Raw genomic sequence first — 8562 nt, forward strand, 5'->3', positions numbered from 1 at the left:
ATCAAAGAATGATAATACCTGATCTGGATCCTCGCTGACGGGCTCTCCATTAGACATAGTCTGGACAAAACACTTGCAATCAGGGGTAAGAGCAGTATAAAAACAGTCAACTAACCTCCATGAGTCGAACCCATGATGTGGACAAGTGCTTAGTAGATCCTTGAATCGCTCCCAGCAAGCCCGAAATGTCTCGTCATCTTGCTGCACAAAATTAAGAATCTGTTCCTGCAAAAATTGAGTTTTCTGTGAGGGACAAAATGCATGTAGAAATTCACGCTCCATATCAACCCAATTAATGATAGAGTGAGGTCTCAAGGAATGAAACCAGATTAATGCCCTATCCTGCAAAGTAGCAAGAAATAAATTCAATCGAATAGATTCATCAGTTTTAGCATGAGAGAAAAACATATTGCAAGTTAATTCAAATTTTGCAAAGTGCTGATATGGGCACTCAGATTCCGTCCCGTAGAACTCGGGTAGCAGTGACGTCCTCCCGCGCTGCATCATGAAATTAAGCTCATCATAAGGCAAAATAGTAGAAGAGGATGCAGTGGCATATTCAAGCTGCATAAAATCTATTATCGTGCGCGGTGCAGGTGCAGCCATTTTTCAAAACTCGAAATTTTTTCTTTTTTTGTTTTCTGATTTTTTTTTTTTTTCTTAAAACTAATAAAGATGACGGGAAAAACGCAAATTTGAGACTAAGAACAACATTCCCCGGCAACAGCGCCAAAAACTTGACTCACTCGAAAAATGAGCAGCTCGAAAGCTATCCCAAGTATAGGAGTTCTGTCGTGTAATATTAAGCCCAAGGGCTAGATCGTCTCCTCAGGGAATGCGTTTAATCTCAGATTTTACGTTCTTCCAATCAAAATTAAATTGCACTGAACTCAGTTCAGATTCGAGTTTTCAAGATGGTTCAATTTCACTTTTGATGAATTAAATGACACGTAATTTAAAACTCTAAACTAACATTCACTAAATAAAAGAAAACAAGAATAGAAACCCTACGTCTACTTAAAGAAACATTAGGACACGCGTTAATAAAAACTGGAAACCTAAAACATGGAACTAAAACATGCAAGAATGGAAACTCTAATCTACCTAAGGAAACATCGAAACACGCACTAATTAAAAATGGTAACATTAATCATGGAATTAAAGCACATAATGGAAACTCAATCACACACACACACATTAAAAATTGAAACTTTAACAAAAATCAAGAACTCGAACCAAAATAAAAAAAACACAAACAAAAACCTAAATTTAAATGCTATCGAAACACAATAAAAATGCAAACTTTGATAAATCTGACCCTAATTAAGCTGAGCTTCAAAAAGAACCAAAAATTAAAAACATTCGCAATTCAAAATTTCAAATAACCCAATAAAAAATTAATACTTAACAATTATCCGACTAACACAATATATATAAAAAGAAAGAAAAGATGAGAGAAAGAGAAAAAGAAAAGCCATGAAAGCTTTAGGCCGTGGCAGCAGGGTGCTGTGCTATGGACTGTGCAGCAACTCGTGGAGGCTCACGGGTGGTTTGTTGATTCACATACAGCAGAGAGGCTAGAGGTTGGGTAAGAGAAAGCAAAGAAATTGGAGAGAAGAGAAGAAGGAGAGCAGGGAAGAATAAGAGAGAAGAGACAAAGAGCAAAGCAGAATTGAAAAGAACAAATAAAACAAACTAAAGAAGAAGAAGAAAAAGAAGAGGAAGGAGAAGAGGAGAATGGGGAGCCATGGGGGCTGCCTCCATAGGGGGAAGAAATAGAGGAGCTTAAATAGGAGGCATTGGGTGCCCTAGACCCAGATGGAAAGGATTGACCCGGATGGGAAAGGGTTGACCCGTCAACTTGATTTTTTTCATTTTTTTCATTCTCTGTTCATCACAAATTCTGCTCTTCTAGAGCCCTTATCTCACAAAACGCAAAACACAAAAGTTGTATATGATCCTTTCCTCTTTCTCCAAAAATTTGAATCGTCTCGATCGGAGATTGGATGAAAAAGTTATGCACAAAATACGAACAGGTATCGGTTTTGATTCCCTGGAATTTTCCTGCGACAAAAAATTACCAAAACTTCATAAATAGTGAAATAAAGTTCAAGAATGATGATTTTGGCACTTTATTAAAATATTGGATAATTTTTGACATTTAATTAAAAATATAAATCGTAAAGCCCGAGTTAAGCGTCCAATTACGCAGTTTCGGCGCGTAATCAATCCTGTCCAAAGTCTATTAATTACCCTCACTTATAGTGGGAGAATACCATGGTTACAATAACGGTCCTTGAAAGATTACAAGTAGATCAAAAAAATTATCCCAATGCCACTCAAAACACTAAACCAGATATCTATGGATTTACAAACACTCAAACTTAACTAGACAACCTATACAAAACACAATATATATACAATCAAATTCTTACTCGAGCCATTGTACCTACCTACCTACCTGGTGTTGGGTTTCGCTGAATAGTTGCTGGTACTTCTGACGTATTTCCTCTTCTAACTCCCATGAAACTTCTTCCACTGTGTTATTATGCCAAAGCACCTTTACTAACAAAATCTTCTTAGTATGCAATTCATTTTCCTTATGGTCCAAAATCTGAACTGGCACTTCCTCGTAGGATAAGGTATTGCTGATTTCTAAGAATTCATAACTGATCATGTGTGAGGGATCTAGGATTTACTTCCTTAACATCGACATATGGAAGACATCATACATTCTAGACAATACTGGGGGTAACGCTATTCTGTATGGAACACCAGACCAATTCTCTCTTGTACTTCAAATGACCCAATGTACCTAGGGCTTAGCTTATCTTTATTTCCAAAACTCATAACCCCTTTCATCGAAACAACCCTCAGGAATATCTTATACCCTATCAAAAACTCTAGCTCTCGCTGGCGTGAATCAGCATAGCTCTTCTGTCGACTCTGAGTTGCTTTAATTCGATCCCTAATGAGTTTGATCTTTATAGAAATCTGCTAAATGATCTTTGGTCCAAAAATTTGCCGTTCACCAACCTCATCCCAGTGCAACAAAGATCGGTACCTTTGACCATACAATGCTTCATATGGTGCCATCTTGATACTAGCCTAATAGCTATTAATGTAGACGAACTCCACTAGCGGTAAATACTGAAGCCAACCACCTCCGAAATCCAGCACACATGACCTCAACATATTTTCTAATATGTGGATCGTCCTTTTTGAGTGTCCATCTATCTGAGGGTGAAACACTATGCTAAAATTAAGTTAAGTTCCCAAAGCTCTTTGTAGGCTTTTCTAAAACTGGAAGGTGAACCGAGGGTCCCTGTTCTGAAACAATGGACACTAGTATACCATGCAGTCTCATTATCACCTGAACATATAACTCTACCAATCGATTCATGGAGTAGTTGATTCTAATAAGAACAAAGTGGGTAGTCTTTGTTAGATGGCCAACTACCACCCATATAGCGTTTTGCCCATGAAGTGCCGGTGGTAATCCCATGACAAAGTCCACTTCCACTCAGGAATGGGAAATGGTTGCAACAGTCTTGCTGGTCTTTAATGCTCAACCTTTACTTGCTGACATGTCAAGCATTGCTCTACAAATCAGGCAATCTCCCTCCTCATGTTATTCCACCAGAAAAATTCCTGCAGATCCTTATACATCTTAGTACTCCCTGGATGCACTATATAGAGAGGGCAATATGCGTCCTCCCGAATTGTTCATTTAATCTCAGCGTCATTTAATACACATATCCTAGTATGAAACCTCAACACCCTGTCATCTGATGCATTGAACTCTACCTCCAACCCACTCTGTACTTTACCAACCATTTTCACTAGCTCTGCATCCCTCATTTAAGCAACCATGATATTTTCTAGTAAGGTTGGATGAATTACTAGGCTAGCAATGAATTCTTAGTGATTTCCTTTCACTATCTCCACACCAAGCCATTCTAGGCCCATCCTGATCTGATGCTGAACTACCACTAGTGATACCAACACATTCACTGTCTTTTGACTCAGTGCATCAGATACCACATTAGCCTTTCCTAGGTGGTAACTAATAGCACAACCATAGTCCTTTATTAGCTTTAGCCACCTTCTCTATCTTATATTTAGTTCTTTTTTGCGTGAAGAAGTATTTAAAGCTCTTGTGGTCTATAAAGATCTCGCATCTTTCACCATACAAGTAGTGCCTCGAGATTTTTAATGCATACACTACTGCTGTCAATTTCATGTCATGTTTGGGATAGTTTTTTTTATATTCCTTGAGCTACCGAGAAGCATATGCAATGACCTTTCCCTTCTTCATAAAAAAACACACGAGTCCCTTCTAAGATGCATCACTGTAGATCACAAATCCACCATCTCCTAATGGAATGCTCAAAACTGGGGCAGTGATCAGTCACTATTTCAATTCCTAAAAGCTCTGCTCGCACTCTCCAGTCCACTCAAACTTTATATCCTTCTTCATTAGTTGTGTCAAAAAACTTAACAACCTAGAAAATCCTTCCATGAACCGGCGATAGTATTCTACCAGACCTAAGAAACTTCTAACCTTATGCTCATTTTTTAGTCTCCCTAATCAACTACCGCCTCTATATTGCTCGGGTCCACTGAAACACCTTCCCTAGATACAAGGTGTCCCAAAGATGCAACTTGTTCCAACCAGAATTCGCATTTCTTGAATTTAGCATAAAGTTTCCTTTCTCTAAGTACCTGAAGTACCAGCCTCAAATGTGTCTCGTACTCCTTAGGAGTCCTTAAATAGACCCATATGTCATCAATGAACACCACTATAAACTGATCCAAATAATGGTGGATAACCTTATTCATCAGATCCAAGAATGCAGCCAGGGCATTCGTCAATCCGAAAGGCATAACAAGAAATTCATAGTGGTCATACCCAGTTCGGAACTTAGTTTTTGGTACATCCTCTGATTTAACTTTCACCTGATGATACCCAGATCGAAGATTGATCTTGGAGAAGACCTGTGTGCCCTAAATTTGGTCAAATAGTTCATTAATATGGAGTAACGGGTATGTAATGACCCGAAGAATAATGGTCTTTAAATAATAAGAGAAAAGGAAATAAGAAATAGTAATAGAAGGACGTAGTAGGCTTCGTCCGCGAACGCGAACGTTGCATTATGAGCTCATCGATGAAGGTGTGTTTCAACGATGAGAAGATACCGAGAGGATTTTGGGCCTCTAAATTTTATCAATGAATGGGAGAGTTCATCAACGAATTGCCTTTTAACCTCATCGATGAGGTGACGTGGCTCATCAACAAAGCCCATGTTATAAATAGTGTAAACCTCATATTTTACGTAGAAAAATCAGTAGAAATCTCTCTCTCCCTCCTCCCTCCAATTTCTTTCTCCTTTCTCTTCGATTTTGGCTCCGTCGTTATTTGGATCGATGATCTGAGGCCACCACGACGCTCCTGGGGAAGTTCTCTCTAAATTTGCTAGAGCGGATCATTGGTGGGATTGAGTTGAAATTCATCCCTGGTTTAATGTGAGAATTTTTATGTAAAATTTGGTCTTACCATAGTTATAGGAAATGATATTCACGAAAAAATACTGAAGTTTAGTTCTGGGAGTTGTTGAATTTAGGGTGTTGAACGGGGAACCCTACGGATGCAAGACGAGTGTGTTTTAGGGGGTTTCTTCTCAGAAGTCAGGTAAAGGAATAAACTAAAGCAGTTATTTTCCATGAAAATTATATTATTATTACTTTCAACAAATTTATTTTCAGGAAGCATGTATAATATATATGAAGAGATGGGTAATAATGCATGTTTGGGAAAATACTGCTATTATTTTGAAATGTATATATATTAGTATGATATGCTAGGAAATATGATTTTTATAATGGAATGTACATTTTATTCAGCATTGTGTAGCATGAGTATTGTTTTACCTAAAAAAGTATTATGTTATGGAAATTTTACGAATAAAGTATGTTTTTACAAATTATGAGACTATGTAGTACATTATGGTTTCAAGATACATGAGAAATGAATATTTATTCCGAACGATATTTATGAAATGTTTGGCACAAGGCCGTGTATGATATATGATTTCGGCGCAAGGTCATATATATGATTTTGGCACAAGGCCACAGATATGAAAGTAAACGGCACAAGGCTGTATGTTTTTATATTATTACAGAACATGCTATCAATCTATTTACACTAAACTATATATTATCATGTATTATGTATTATCATGACGCGGATGATAGTTTAGTTCAGTTACAGGAGCACGGTACCGTTGCTATACATATCAGATATTATGTTCAAACTTGTGCTAACTGCCCCACAAGGGGGTGGGAGATGGATAGTCGATGTGGCTTTCAGTATAGAGTTGTAGACGTCCACCTGGTGGTCTGGACCAAGTTGTGGTGAGCCCATCGTACTTATAGACATTTTTGACTCGGAAGTGGTCGGCCAGCCATTATTGGGTTCCGCCTTCAGGCTGCACAACCCATCATGGGGGTAATAAATGACATCAGCTAGTTATACATCCTAGGTGAATTTTCAATATTACCAGTTATATCAGACATTTTATGAACTGTATGATTTATTAGAAAATATGAAACTATATGATTATTCAATATGTTATGATGAATGTTTTTAGGTATACAAAATGCACTGTATATGTATAATTGCATCAAATATTCATGTTGCTAGACAGCTGTATTTAGTTTTTTATCCCTTACTGAGAAGTGTCTTACCCCCGAACTTAAATAATTTTCAAGAAACCTAGAAAGACCGGCGGATCGAGGCCGCCGTTGAGATAGTGTGGAACTACCCTACTAGAAGGATAATTTTGAACTAGGATCAAGAGATTGTGATGTGGGATCCTAGAGTTTTTTTTTTTTTTTTTTTTTGGAATATTGTATATAAACACAATGTTTTGGGATTATAGTTGACTCTGGTATTGTGTAATGTGTGGTTAAGAATGTAATTTGCATTTACTGCTGCTTAGGTTTCCACTTTGAATGTCAGATGTGTCCCCGTTACCTTCGGGTTTAGGTTGACTATTTTATTTATTATGTTTTATTTTATTATAAGATAAGTAGATCGTTACAGTTTGGTATTAGAGTTTAGGATACTGGGTTTTGTAAACTCTAGAATGCAGTAGTAATAACACTAGAGTATAGGATAAAGGGATTTGAGGTATGGTTTTGTAGTCTAGATGCAGGACTTCCGTGGTGGTTTGTATGATTTTCCTAGGGTGACGATTTTAGGAAAGTCATGGTACACTATCGTCGGGTTGGGTATCTAGATTGTAGGATTGAACCTTGAATTAAGATCAAGAGTGATGAATTAATTAAGGAAATATTGTACTAGTTGGATGATATGTTATGGTGATAGGGTTTTAAGTTAAGTTATTTGTTTGTTAAGATGGACCATGGTGGTAGTAGTGCCCATGCCAGTGGAAATAAGGGTGCTGGGCCCTCAGGCGCTATGGGTGGTGATTCAGATACAGTTTTATGCAGGGTGGCACAGCAGGTTATGGCGGAAATCACTAGGAATTCCAGGGGGCTGGGTGGTTCATCTGCAGGCCACGGTAGTTCGATCGAGAAATTCATTAAGATGAATCCTCAGCATTCTCAGGAGGAACTGACCCTGCAGTGGCTGAAAACTGGGTGTAGAAGATAGAAAAAGTGTTTGTAGTGTTACAGTGATCAGAGAAGCAAAGGGTACTATTTGCTAAATATAAACTTACTCAAGAGGCCGAGAGATGGTAGACGATGGTGAAACTTTTAGAGCAGCAAAGGACAGTACCTGTGGAGATGACATGTGAGCTGTTTAAGGAGACATTGTGAGCTATTTAAGGAGACATTCTTTGACAGGTATTTTCCAGTCTCGTCTAGGGAAGCTAAAATTGAGAAGTTCTTGAATTTGAAGCAGGGACAGCAAACCGTACATGTAATAACCCAAGAAATTTTATCAGGGCCTTGTTGACGAACACATAGGATTTGTCGATGACGGAATAAGAGGGCCTCGTCAATGAGGACATGTTTCATCGATAAGAGGATACTGAGAGGATGACGAGGACATGTTTCGTCGACAAGAGGATACCAAAAGGATGTTTTGGGCGACTCTGAATTTCATCGATGAAAGGAAGAGTTCATCGACAAATTTCCTCTTGGCCTCGTCGACGAGGTGACGTGACTCGTCAACGAATCCCATAGTATAAATAGTGTTAAACTCAGATTTTTACATAGAAATTTCAATAAAAACTTGTTCTCTCTCTCTTCTACAATTCCTCCCTCTTCTCTCTTCGATTTCGGCCCCGTTGTTTGTTAGATTGACGATCTGAGGCCACCAAAACACTCGTGAGGAAGTTCTCCCTAAGTCTGCTGAAGCGGATCGTCAGTGGGACGAAATTGGATTTCATACCAGATTAAGGGTAAGGTCTTTTTTGTCAAAATTTGGCTTTCTAGCAATTGTAGGAAATGTAGTAGGTGAAGAAATAGAAATATTATGTTCTGGAAAATATTGTTTAGAGGAACTGAGTGGGGAGCCCTGCGGGTGTAATG

The sequence above is a fragment of the Malania oleifera genome, chromosome 1 (genome assembly GCF_029873635.1).
Source record: "Malania oleifera isolate guangnan ecotype guangnan chromosome 1, ASM2987363v1, whole genome shotgun sequence".
NCBI lineage: Eukaryota > Viridiplantae > Streptophyta > Magnoliopsida > Santalales > Ximeniaceae > Malania > Malania oleifera.